We start from the raw sequence: 14,208 nt of genomic DNA, 5'->3' as shown, positions 1-14,208 counted from the left end.
ATGTAAAACATTAGCAAAAATTGCTAATTAGGAGAACATTGGCGATCAACGGGCTAAATTGCCAACGTTGAAGATCAGACACTATTGCCAAGCGACACAAGATAAACACATTTAACAAAATGTCTTGTGTGCTCAAAATTCTCTCACTTTTCAGATACTTGGAAAGTGAATGCAATTTGAGGTGTTTCATGCAACATCTGCAAAAGCTTTACCAAAACTAAATGAGAAAAATATGTTTTATTGATATATATATATATATATATATATATATATATATATATATATATATATATATATATATATATTATACCAAAATGAACCATGATAACTTTGCACATCTATAGAATGTAATATATCATTGGTCAGATCCCTGTAGATAACAGAATTGTGTCAAATTCAACAAAATATACATGACACAATTACTAATATTTAATGCATTCACCAGCAAAAAAACAATCTATGATGTGTGTCTAGAACGCACAGTCATATATATACAGTATATAGAGTTTTTAAACCTTATACTTTCTGAATGATTGCTGTTCGAGTTTGACTATGGACAGGGCTGCTGACAGAGGGAAGTACAGGGGCATCTGTCCCAGGGCATCTGTCCCAGGCCCAGTGTGTGAGGGGGTTCCCGCCCTGGCAGTCTGAACCCAGAAGTTACTCCCTGCCAGACCAAACTTCTCCCAGTTGCGTGAATGGGCCCTCGTCACTGCCGGGTAGGACCCGGATGGACTCCGCACACACTGCTCCACAGGTTGGGCCCAGGAGGGGGCAGAGTTAGGCCAGGTCCATAGTAGGTGCGAACATGCTCGCGGCTGATTGTGTGACATCACGCGCGCGTATACTTGAAGGGATCCGTGGCTTGCAGGTTTGCACGATGGGGGGCATGGCGAGGGCGTGCCAGGGTGCATTTCCGTGACATCACGTGAGCGGTTCGCCCTCATTGGCTGAACCACGCGCGTGACCCGGCAGTCGCGCAGCAAATTCAAACAAGTTTGTCTCGCCAAGCATCGGCCACCTTGCCGCTCTCGCACATGCGCATTGGCCGCCAGTTGTTTGTATTTGGTGCAAGCGACGACGCTCGCACCATCGGATCCACAATGCCCGTGGCCTTAGAGAAGGGGGATAGGGGGAGCCCGAGAAATGAGGGGGAGAGTGTGAGAGATGAGGGGGGTTGTCAGAGAGGGGGTTTGTCTGAAAAAAATTGGGTTGTGGAGATAGTGAGAGAAGAGGGGGTGAGAGAGTGAGAGAAAAGGGGGGAGAGAAGAGAGTGGAACAGTGAGAGAGAGAGAAAAGAGGAGGAGAGTGAGAGAGAATGGGAAGAGTGAGAGAGAGAGAAAGAAGGGAGGGCAAGAGAAAAATGGGGATAAAAGAGAGGGGACTAAGAGAAGGGGTGAGGTAGAGAGAGAAAGAGGGAGAGAGGGGAGAGAGTGAGAGAAAAGGGTGGAGAGTGAGGAGACAGAGGAGGGGATAATGAGAGAGTGAAGGAGGGGAGTGAGAGAGACACTCGCAGGATTGCCAACAGGAGGGAAGTGGACATCTCTCCCCAACCCCCTGCTCAAAAACCCAAAGCCTGAGCGGAGACTCTAATCCTGTGCCCCGGGAAAGCTTTTGTCGGCCCTAAATAGGGACCTTACTCAAAGGGTGATATTGCTGATCCAGCTCTACTGCACTGAAATACCTATTTAAGTAAATTGGGCTTTCTACATGGTAGCGTTGAATCTGCACTAGCGCTCTTTATATAATAAGCAACAGAAAACAATACACACACCTCTAAATGGGGATAAATTGGGGGAATCCTTGATGGAACAGGATTTAGGAGTGCTTGTAGACAGCAGGCTTAGCAATAGTGCCCAAAGTCATGCAGTAGCTGCAAAGGCAAACAAGATCATATCTTGCATTAAACGGGCAATGGATGGAAGAGAAGTAAACATAATTAGGCCCTTTTACAAAGCATTAGTAAGACTACACCTTGAATATGGAGTACATTTTTGGGCACCAATCCTAAGAAAAGACATTATGGAACTAGAGAGTGCAGAGAAGAGCCACCAATAAATAAAGGGGATGGACAATCTAACTTATGAGGAGAGGCTAGCTAAATTAGATTTATTTACATTAGAAAAGAGGCCTCTAGAGGGGCTAAGATAACTATATACAAATATATTCGGGGACAGTACAAGGAGCTTTCAAATGAACTATTCATCCCAAGGGCAGTACATTCAACTCATGGGCATCCCTTTAGGTTGGAGGAAAGGCGATTTCACCAGCAACAAAGGAAAGGGTTCTTTAAAGTAAGGGCACTTAAAATGTGAAGTTCATTACCCATGGAGACTGTGATGGCAGATTCAATAGATTTGTTCAAAAAAAGGTTGGACATCTTTTTAGAAAGGAAATGTATACAGGAATATACCAAATAAGTAAACATGGGAAGAATGTTGATCCAGGGACTAATCCGATTGCCAATTCTTGGAGTCAGGAAGGAATTTATATGTCCCCTTATGAGATATCATTGATATGACACTGGGTTTTTTGTTTACCTTCCTCTGGATCAATAAGTAAGTATAGATATAGGATAAAGTATCTGCTGTCTAAATTTAGCATAGGTTGAACTTAATGGACGTACGTCTTTTTCCAACTTCATCAACAATGTAACTATGTAACTATGTAAAGGAGCAGTCAATCCTATGTCCACTGCAAACTAGTGGCAGTGATATGTTTAAGGGCTTAAATGCCAGCAATTCTCACTTTTGTTTTTTAACTTTGCATATTCCCAATAAAAACCAAATACTTTCGGACCCTTTTTGGAGTCAATTGGAAAAGCCCAAAAGTTGATATATTTAACCCGCTTGATCTTTAATTTCCCACATGCTTTTCTTGTAGAGGCTGCTGCTTCAAAAGACCTTTCACCATTGTTCAGTGTATAAACTACTACGATTGAATGCATCAGGGTTTCTTTTAACCTTGTACACAGAGCTAGTTCATATATCAGTTGATATAAGAGACTTTATAGTCTCAATAATGAGCAACATTTTTTTTCTGTGCGACTTCCAAGCCAGTTTCAATGCGTAATGGGTGAGTTTAGCCGTCACCGGCTGCTATAAACACTGATCAACATTGGTTCAGTGTTCTGAATAGCAGCGCTGATTATATCCCACTACATACAAAAGTGTTATTTGCAGTGTACGCTACGATAAGGATTCCTGTTATCTAAACAAAAATACCTTCATTTTTTTTATTGAATTTGCTATTTCTAAGTGTGTAGTTACTGCCATTTTAACATCATCCTAATAAATCAAAGAAGAATAGGCCTTATTTGAAGCAGCAGTGCCATTTGCTCAGCCAATCTGAGGTAAATGTAGAAGTTGATAGTATAAAGCACTCCAAATTCTGTTCCTGTATTCCCTAGCGTGACTGCCACTTAAAGCAGCAATACTACATTCCTCCGTATATGTGTGTATATATATATATATAATATAGACCATACGATACCGGTTAGCATTTTGTTGGATTTTAAGGGATAATAAATGTGTATTTTTTTGGACTTATTGCACTAGGATTGGGCGCTTTCTTTTTGTGTTTTCTGTATATATATATATATATATATATAGCATGTGACAATGTGTAATTCTACCTAAGCTGGCAATCATTTGGCAGTCCAGTTATAATAATGTAAAAATCCTAAAATACTGTAGCTGCCTTTCAGTTTCAATCAATCCTTCAGTCAGTAACTCAGTAGCTACAATGTATTCTTATATTACTACGGTAACATTGACTTTTGTTACAGTTTACAGCTCAAACTGCTGGGAACATAGCCAATGAATGGTCACAAACAGGACAGTGTTGGAAAGATCTTGCGCTGCTGCCAAAGTGTGCTAAAACCGGCTACAGAAATCTAAATATTAAATCTCATTAAAAATGGCATTGAGTTTAATTAAACAAAACAGTATATTGTTTAATACAACAGAACTGATTTATTAAAAAAAAAACATAACATTTCACATGTTTTGCCGCTTTAAATCTGAAAAGACCCCAAATGAATATGAAATATTAAATATATTGACTGTTTTAGATAAATACATTCTGATTTTAAAGGTGCAATTACACCTAAACATTTTTTTATTTTTAAACAGATTGAATAAAGGAGATTATTCTGTGTCCCTTAAATAAAAAAAAAACAAGGATTACAGGGCCTTATGCAGAGAGGAACGTTATTTAATGTGAAAACGGCAAGAAAATAGCCACAGAATTGGAGCAAGTTATGGTCGTATGCAGAAAGCTGCGTTACCTAATTTTTCTGATGAGATTCAAAATTGCCAAGTTTTTCTGGCTAGATTGAACTCACTATAATATAGGGCAGAATGGCGAGTTGCAGTGCATCTATGCTACCTGCATACCACCCTATTTTAACATGGCGAATTTACCAATCTCTCCACGTGTTTGGCAATTTTTAAAGTAAAGAAACCTGCTGTGGAGAATTTTATGAATCTCTCCATGTTCTCTGCAGGAGAAGCTTCTCTGGGAAGTATTTTCTCCAAAATATGGTGCTATTTCCCTTCTCTATCCTCTCTGCATAAGCCCCACAGTTTCTTATTCAGCCCTCACACGTTCCAAGCGATCTTGGAAAAGAACAGCGTGGTCTTCAATTGCATCGGGCTAATCTTATTAGTCTGACGCATTTCAAGGCAGCCAAAACTGGAAGCAGTTTTTTTAGTGGCCCATGTTTTTCGTTTACTCTGTGTGATTCTTTTAAAGAAAAAGATATTCAAGTAAGAATAGGATTCAATCCCTGACATTTCTAATAATAACTAATACCAAGAAAAATCCATGTGCTTTGAATTGAATATTTTTTCATTTGAAGAATCTGGTGCTATTTTTACTTAAAAGCCACTCATGGTCACTACCAGCTTATATCACCTTCCTTTCATAGCACAATACAGTATTACCAGGAATATTTTTCCAGTGCTGAAATTGCCAAAAGACAGAACATAAAAAGCAAAAGGTTTTTAAAAAGCTCAATTGTATATTCATTTTTTTTTTATTCGTGAATTGGCCGCCCTGTAGGATACTAGGATACAGGATATTAGGAACAATGCTTTATTTGGGACAATTAATATGTACACTGCTTTGCTGCTTGGGATTTCAACATCCTTGTACTTACATGTTATATAATACAGTTTATCCCTTTAGGAGGAATTTGATACTTCACTTGGATTTACTTTCTGAGAACGCTCAAGGTAAAGTTCTCCTGCCTATAATAGTGTATCAGCATTCGGCACAATCCAGTCATTTTTTTAAGCGCGCATTGCACAGTTCTACAACGTGGATTGATCCTGGTGAATTGTAGGCTGTGATAAACCCATAACAGACCAAAAAGATTGTTCTTCATCGATATAGCTGTGTGCGCACAAGTTTTCAAAGTCTCAAAAGTCTCTTTTTCTTAGATTTCATTACAATCCAGTGACGTGGGTATATCCCTTTCAGTTTGAAACATAAGCGGCCAACCACCAATTCCACAAATGTTATTGGCAAATTAGTTGGTCATCAAGTGTCACATACTGGAATAAGTTTCACCTGTAGGAAGGCGGTCTCATGTTTTTAGAGTAAGTCTAGCCGATAGAAAAACAGTTTTACTCATTTAGAATGAGTCTGACTTGAAGATGAAGATGAAGGCAATATCCCTCATTCTGAGCAATCCCCCTCCCAGGAAGGCATCTAAAGCAGCAGAGTTACAACATGGAGGAGGAGGAGCAGCTCAGTGAGTAAAGACACTGACTCTGTAAACAGTGACACTGAGTTTGAAGCAGGGGTACTTGGTTCAATTCCCAGTGTCTGATCCTTGTGACCATAGGCAAGTCACCTTATCTGTCTGTGCCTCAAGCACCAAAACCATAGATTGTAAGCTCATCTGGTGCAGGGACTGTCTGTTAAAATTCCTACGTGCTGCGTACCATGCACTACAATGTAGTTGTGAACTGCTTTAAGTCCCATTGGGAGAAAAGCACTATATGAGATAGTTGACATACATTTTTTATGAAATATCATCTTTATTGGTACAGTACAAAAGGCATTGAGGAAAATGTACCAAGTATCACAAACTAGAGTATTTCTCCAAAACTGGTGCAAATTGCATCATTTCAACACTGGGTCAATCAACCGCATCAAGCTGCTTGGCTCCATTTTTGCCCCCAAAATGCTCAACTTGCATCATGGGCGATATGGGGAGTGGTTACAGGGGGCGCTAGGGAGAGTCAGAGCAATGTTTTAATTAATATATATAAAGAAAGGAATCTGCATATAATGATACTACAGATATAACCTGCTCAAGCAAATGAAGAGGGAAAGGAAAGTCAAAAAGTACAGAAAGGGTGGTGCTCACAGGGAATGGGGTAACTAAATCAGTGAAAGAAAGAATCCCTATATTGTGGCACTTGAAGAGAGGACACCCTAGTTAAAACTTAATATTTATTGTATAATTTTAAAATAAAACTGTTTGGAGGAACCATAAATGCATGACAAAAAGCTAAATAAAATAAAGTAAAAGAGCGGAGAGGTATGGTGAGAGTACTAATAGGGTAATATTTGTATATATCCTATTGTAAAACTTTATTAACCCTTTAATTGTGTATGGGTGTCTATATATGTCATAGATGGGTAGGTATAGTTAGGATAATGTTATATCTCAAATCCCTAATAACCAGTCATAAATATAGGCTGGATGGGATAAACTATATATACTCTCAATAGAACATGAAGAGGTATTGGTTCAAAGTAAAACCTGGCTACATATAGTTAGTTGCTAACATAAAGTAGCCATACATATAGCTCTGGCAATATCTATGTAGCCAGCCTCTAACAAGACAAGTGTAGACACATATAATAGTAGAGGAGACTGACCCTAAAGTCTGAGTGCTCTTGCTGCCCACGGATGCACAAGCCCACACCTCTCCGATGAGCTGACGTCACGTGATGGTGACGTCAGACGTACCCTACGTACGTTTCACCGTAACTGGCTTCATCGGGGGCAATAAATATTAAGTTTTAACTAGGGTGTCCTCTCTTCAAGTGCCACAATATAGGGGTTCTTTCTTTCACCAATTCAATGTTTTAATTAGATGCATCAACAATTGTGCTTAAAAAGTGTGCAGTTTCCGCTTTCTTTGTGTCAAACAAATCTGCCAGGGTTACAGTAGGTGGCGTCAGCCTGTGCTCCAAATGTACTAGCAAGATTCATAAAAGTCGCTTGTGCAAACTGACGCAGGTGCAAATATTTGCTCTGTGTTTTGAGCAAATTGCGCCATTATGATACATATTCTGCCTCCAAGTCTTATTCTTTGAAGACCTTCAACCTTGACGGTTAGGATTTCGTGATGATACTGTACATATCCTATTCTGATAAGAAAGCTGTGATTGAGATACATTTTGACTCCACTTTTAATCAACAATTCCTCCAAAACATGTCTTCATTATTGTGTGTGACCTGAAGTAGAGGTTTATTGGAGAAATTCAGAGAGTTTTCCTAGCGGAAGGTGCCAGTCTCAGCTGCCAATAAATTAGGAGAATGTTGCATATCATAATACAGTATTTCCCTTGTACAATGGCTTGCCAGCATGCGGGTAGCTACAGTATTTCAAAATGAGTAGGGTACCTGCTCAGTCTGTTGTCTCCCAAAGGTAATGCAGCTGTGGTCCTTCTCTGGGAGCCCCCTGTTTTAGGAAAGCAAAATAAAAGTACTGTAAAACAAATTCACCAGCGGGTCCATTCATATAATACATTACAGAAGAAGACATCATTTGAGTGCTCAAGAAGCCTACATTGGTGAGTTGCAGCTGAGGGGTTTATATTACATTGATGTTAGGGTCCATGTATATGCGGATACCCTTTAACTACTATTCTAGGTTTAGCTGTTGAGTAATATCTCTCTCTACCTCTCTCTCTTGCACTTTCTCTCGCTCCTTCTCTCTCTCCTTCTCTCCTTCTCTCTATCCTCTCTTCTCTCCTTCTCTCTCTCCTCTCTTCTCTCCGTCTCTCTCTCCTCTCTTCTCTCCTTCTCTCTCTCCTCTCTTCTCTCCTTCTCTCTCTCTTTAACAAAGCACTCTTCTAACTTTTTCCCCTGTAATTCACATTTTTATCACCATTTATAAATGTTAAATCTCAGCCAAACCCCACAAAATAAGAATAGTGAATCAGACCAGTGACTGAGGGATTCATTCAAAGTTTCTTTGTGCTAAACTCCTATCGTGGTTTGGTGAACAAGGCTCGTAGACAGGAAAATATATAATTTGTAAGTCAGAGAATCTGAAATGTGCAAATCTATTCATTTTGTAGTTAAAGCAGCAATCCATGCTACTTGGGGACTCTGAGTTTTGGGGAACCCTTGGCTGTAAAGACTTGTGTGTTCAAATCTCTCAGTGAAGAGGACTCGTTTGGAAGAACCAATAAAGACCCCAGGGCTCATTCTGGCAGCTGGACAGCCCCAATCTCAGCAGGAGATGACATAGCAGCTTTTTATGTTCGACAACGTGTTTTTTTGTTTTTTCTCCTTGGGAACCAGTGGGTCCACCGAGCACAAAGTCCAGCGGGTTTTCCACCTTTGTTTCAGTAACATTCTTTACCATGGGTTGCTGGATTCTGTGGCTAAATATTGCAGTTGCACTTAGAATATTTGTATTATTTTCTCTTTGTTCCCTCACCCCTTCTAGAAATGCGCCAATGTCTTCAAACGTGCAAAGAAATGTTCTTGGGCACCGGAGAGGCCACGTCACCAGAGTGCCACAGCCCCTCCGACTCACCACAATCACGTGATCGTGGCATCACTGATAACGTGAACGAGAGAGCAGTCGTCCGCTTCCGTTCCTGCTCTGATCGGGTTCAGCACTCAACTCAGCGCCCCCTGGAGTGCCAGACATGGTGGCGACGTCATGGGTCACTGAAAGGGTTACATTTTGCTACATTTTCATGAAAGTTCACAGTTAGCGATGACGTAAATGTTGGCAATGTATAACGGGCAACTTAACCTTGTAAACTGACTTTTAACGCTTTGGCAATATTCTTTTGCAAAGCTTGACGATTTTTGTGAATTTTTTTTATTTCTCACAACTTTTTTTTTTGCATGATTCGTGAAGTTTAGTGAATAGTTTGCACATCTACACTTTCTTCATCCCTTCTCCCACAGCAATTTATGGTTTAGACATGTGGAGTACCACTCTGTAGAACCTGGGTAACATCTCTACTCAAACCACCGGAACCCCTGAAAATAGAGGCTTAGTGAAGCAAACGACTATTTCTGCTGTACAAACCCTTTGTTTCAGCTAATGCTCCAGGGGAATGTTTGGTATGGGGCCGGCTTGTCATCGCTGCGACTGCACCTGGCCCCGCGCTTTTAGAGGCCTCGCGCTCTTTCCCGGCCCAACTTCTATAATCCCAGCTTAAATGTTGTGGTGGTTAAATTAACCTCCACGACATCTAATCTGTGATTACTGGAGTTGGGCCCGTGGGCATCTCCTGCTTCCACACGAAGTCATGTGACGACACAGTGTCACATGACGACGTTGTCACGGGATGTGAGGGCGGGGCAAGGTGCCCCGTGCGTTACGTGACATAAATCACATGAAGCATCCCGGCCCTGGAGGAGGTAAGAGGCCCCAGGAGCACACAGTGCACCAAGCTCTTTCATATTCCCAGACGCATGTTTGTATGTAATTAAGAACCCATTAGCACAGTGGTACAGTTATTTCTTTATAGTAACGCCTTGTTATATTAGCATGTTACATTTACCAAATGTAAGCATGTTGCCTGACTTTTGCTGCTGGTGTCCTTTTATGATTATGCCCCTATAAAGTAGAGATGGAAGTCACACTTTTGGATGAAAAAAATCTTCACTACAATTTACAACATTCCTTTCAAATATATTAAAATATTATGATGTCTACTACACAGATTGCATTACTTAGAGGCTATTTAGGACATCATTATCCTGTAACTAAGGTAAGAATGTGCCAGTGATTGATCAGTTACAGTGATCTAGATCAGTGGTTCAAGATTTCCCTGCTTCAGCACAGGTGGCTCAATCAGTGGCTCAGTCTTTTGACTGAGCCACTGATTGAGCCACCTGTGCCGAAGCAGGGAAATCCTTACAACCTGACCTGTTGGGGTGGAGGGAGGGGGCTAGAGGACTGGTGTTACAAAGCACTTATCTTGATTTCGTTAGAAAGTAGATTTAAAAAAAATCACAACTGCATCCATGTTTAAGTTACATATTTACATAGTAGAAAAGGTTGAAAAAAAGACACATGTCCACTGCGTTCAACATAAGTTACATTTAGACGCTAAAAAATTGATTCTACAATTACATGTCTCCTAAACCAAAATCTACCAGATGATTTCACAAAGTATGGGGCAAAGGAAAGCTAATACTTTCTCTGTAGGAGAATAATGCTACGTGGGATTGAACGTTTAAAATCATATAGGTGAAAAGTTTCCACTATGTCTCAATCTCTATATACACATATTTGTAGTTACTGTAGTTATAAATATTCTGGACCAAAACTACACAGGGCCCCAAATAATTTATCAAGCGCCCCAAATAATTTATCAAGCGATCTTCAAGCCAGCAATGGGTCAAAAGGTCATGACAATTTGATTAGATATTTAACATTGTAAATTTGACACAATGTATCAATTTATACAACACAGTGCTTGATTTTTATTGGGAGTCTGGAAATTTGAAGCTCATGCAAGTTAAAAAAAAAAAAAGAAAAACTCATTTAACCATTAGAAAGTTACCTCCGCAGGGAGGAGGAGAAAATCCCCTTTATAAGATTTTTAAGCGCTGCAATTATTGACAGGGACTATATTACTTCACTCGTCTCTGATCAGAAAAAAATACTCCCCCAAACCACAAGAGAGATTAGCAGCTGTCAGGCGATTCTGCAGCTACAATGAGGTCGTTTACAGCGGGCTTGTGCCAGTCTCCTAAGACCCAGTTAAGAAGCCTTTTTAAAATGCCTTAAAAAGCCAACTCAACATATTAATCAAGTTAAGCCCTCATCCATACTTGAAGCAATGCATCAATTACTATGCCTTTTTTTAAAAAAAAATATATATATATTCCAGTTGACAGCAGGAACCTTATTGAAATGATACAATTAGTAAAAAGCTATTAATATTGCTCCCCCCTACCCTTTCTTTTTTTAATTTGCGGCGGTTTCTTTTGTCTCGCTGCACTGGTCTGCAAACAGATTCTGGCTGCATTACAATGAATGCCTGAGGTACTTCTTCTAACGACTTCCAGCTTGCTAATTTTTTACGCTAATAATAAAGAGAAAAAGACATTGCTATTCAGGAATGGCCCCTTTTTTATCGTGCTTGCACGGCACACCAGAGAGCCTCTGCCATTGTTCACATGAAAGACAATTAAACCCAGGAACATCAAACCCCCCAAAAATGACAGTCTGCTAACCAGCACTGGGTATTGCAAGCTCCGTTCCTCTATTTCAGTGCAGATACAAAACTATTCTCTGAAGGCACTTTGCTCTCCTATGTACGCCCGGTGGAAGAGGAAATAAAAGTTGGGAAAAAAGAAATACCCTTTGCTGATTAATGCGTCTCTGCTCAGAATTTATTAACTGTCTGAGGCCAATTTCCATTCAACATTTGTGTCGCCTGCAGCTTCCAGTTCAGGACACATTAAAATAAAAACACTAGCGCTGCCGCTACATTTTACATTTACAAAGGAACGTATTGGAAAGATGATATGTTGCTTAATTAAAAAAAACAAAAAAACTTGGTAGGAAGAGAGATAATTGCGATGTTGCAACAGGGTTTTTATGTAGCGTTCTCTGGAGTAAGGCCAGGTCCATGGTGCTTTCGCCCGTGCGGTGGCGTGCGCAGCCGTGACATCACCCGCTTGAAGCGGGTGCGTTTTTTGGCCATGGTAAGCTCGCCGCCCGTGGGCGTGTCTAGGGGCGTGCCAGTGACGTCACGGAGCTGGTTTGCCTTCATTGGGCGAATCGCTCATGTGGCCAGCCTGTCGCGCCAAGCAATCAGTTTGAACTGATTTCTTGCGCAACGCGCGCCCACTCCTGCGCACACGCGCCCGCACGCCGCTTGGACGCGAACACTGCCTTAAGGCAGTCTGTTTGCTCAGCGTGCAGATGCGTCCGCATGATCTGCGGTACCATGGCCCCAGCCCAAGAAGCAAAAACGGGTTGAATTTATAAACCTCTTTTTATTTGAAGCGCGGGGGGAGGGATCTCCCAGTGTTGAACCACGCAGCTGTGACACAGAGAAAATTCCAAGCAGGGAGATATTGCCACCTGAACTTTGTATATCCCAGGCATTTGGGGCATGGACAGTGATGGCTACAGCAGCAACAGCCAATGACAAGGCTTTCACTTTTTGGCCGCCTGGAAGCCATCTTGGCAGAGGGCACACACACTCTTTTTAAAAAGGTTTTCACCGAAACCATGAGATGTTCTGGTACATGAAGCCCTAGCTTTATAAGGACATTTCCCCCCAAAAAAGGAAGGAGGTACATTGGGAACTAGATTTTGGAGTCCTGGGCCAAAAAAGGCATTTAGTCAGCACAATGCAATGAGGGAAAAAAGCATTACAATAACTTGTGTAGCCAGGTTCCCTTGGGCTACTAATTATCTGGCACCTCCGGCACTGTAAGTCCCAGTAACGAGTGGACAGTGTTGGGAGCAAACCCTGCAGGGCCTGGTTATGTTGTTATGTGTGTTAATACAGTTCAGGAGTAGCCTGGTATTACAGGGGGGGGGGCGGGCTATGACTGATAGGCCAGCTTACAAGCCACTCCCGTGGGGAGGAGGGGGTTTCCCTCTAGATTTTAGAGCTAGGCTACGGCCCCGCCATCTGCACTGCACGTGCGCCTGCCAGGCTGGCGGTGCGTGCAGCCGAGTTCCCTGGTCTGCAGTGAGCTGCAGGGAGAAAGACAGGGGGTGCATGACGGGGGGGGCGCAGCCATGACGTCACCCGGCAGGTTCGCCCTCATTGGCTGAACCGCCGGGGGGCGTGGCCTTGCACTCCATTATTAGTATTGATCACAATTTACCTGTCTGACCAGGAAAAGCTGGCCGCAACCCCTTGCAGTGGCTCTTGTCCCTGCAGTGCCCGCCATAGCGGGGACCTGGCCTAAGGGTTCTGGGAGTGAGTTCTGTGCTGATCTCCCTGCGTGGATGAAGCATGAGCATAAACCTCAGTTATACCCTCTCTTGTGTGATGTTTGGAGTACATAAGAAGAGTTGCCTATGAGGTTCATCCTGGCTGCACCAGGATCCTCTTGGGCTGGAGGTGCTGCGCTGGCCGAAGAACCATCACTGAGAGCCTGTCCTGATGCCTCCCTATACCATCACGGAGCTCTCAGGCCTTCTGTTTTACCTAACAGGTATGCACCAGCACCACAATACACCGGTAGCTACATGATCTCACTTATTAGGGGGAGAGTGAAAGGTGCTACAGATGCAAAAAAAATGTTAACAATTGAAGGTTCCGCTTCAAAACTACTCAAGCTTAAAAATGTTATTCATAGCTGGCAAAGCGTGAGCGTGAGACTGGGCCTTACACATGAGTGAGATCCCTCCTCGCCTCCAGAGCAGGGGATCCATCCCTGCATAGGTAAGAGGGGAGGTAATGATGCATGCAGGTGGGGGTAATGACAAAAAGGGGGGGGGGGGGGTACTGACCAAAGAGGCCAGTGTTAGGACTGTGAGATTCACCTCCTGCAGCGGCATGAGATGCAGATTTTCCTTGTAATACTGTAGTTTCCCTGTAGTGGGGTCTATAAAGTAAGGTAGAGGTTATTTACCTGCCGAGTTAATGTAGGTAAATAAGGGACTTGTTAATCCTAACCCTTCAACTAACACTAACATGCCAGCCTAACCCTAACCAGCACTCTCCGAGTCCTAATATTCTAAGGGAATATACTTTCCGGTTAAATAAGGGGGAGGGAGGAGGTCATAGAGCCGGCTGCCGGGTAACTAGACACCTTGATAAAGTAATAGTCTGTCAGAATACACTTCAACCGCTGCTTATGCCAAGTTTGGATTCCTTCATGTTTTACATTTAGAACTCAAATGGTTTTGATACTTATATTGTTCCAGCATAAGTGTTCTTCATAGATTAAATTGTAGACGAAACCTCAAAGGTTTCTTCTAGTGTTTTGTCACATGCAGAAGACGCCTGCGA

At 42.0% G+C, this 14,208-nt stretch overlaps 1 protein-coding gene across 4 annotated transcripts in view; it reads right to left on the bottom strand.

Moving 5' to 3' along the window:
- ESRRG (estrogen related receptor gamma) overlaps nucleotides 1-14,208 on the bottom strand; it is a 768,405-nt gene that overhangs the window by 440,414 nt on the left and 313,783 nt on the right. For all 4 annotated transcript variants that reach the window (XM_075595600.1, XM_075595606.1, XM_075595602.1 and 1 more), the window contains exon 3: nucleotides 7,649-7,706. The gene's annotated coding sequence lies outside the window, so the exon portion shown is untranslated. The remainder of the gene's footprint in view (nucleotides 1-7,648; nucleotides 7,707-14,208) is intronic.

The sequence above is a fragment of the Ascaphus truei genome, chromosome 4 (genome assembly GCF_040206685.1).
Source record: "Ascaphus truei isolate aAscTru1 chromosome 4, aAscTru1.hap1, whole genome shotgun sequence".
Taxonomy (NCBI): domain Eukaryota; kingdom Metazoa; phylum Chordata; class Amphibia; order Anura; family Ascaphidae; genus Ascaphus; species Ascaphus truei.
This window is presented reverse-complemented; position numbering and strand designations above follow the sequence as displayed.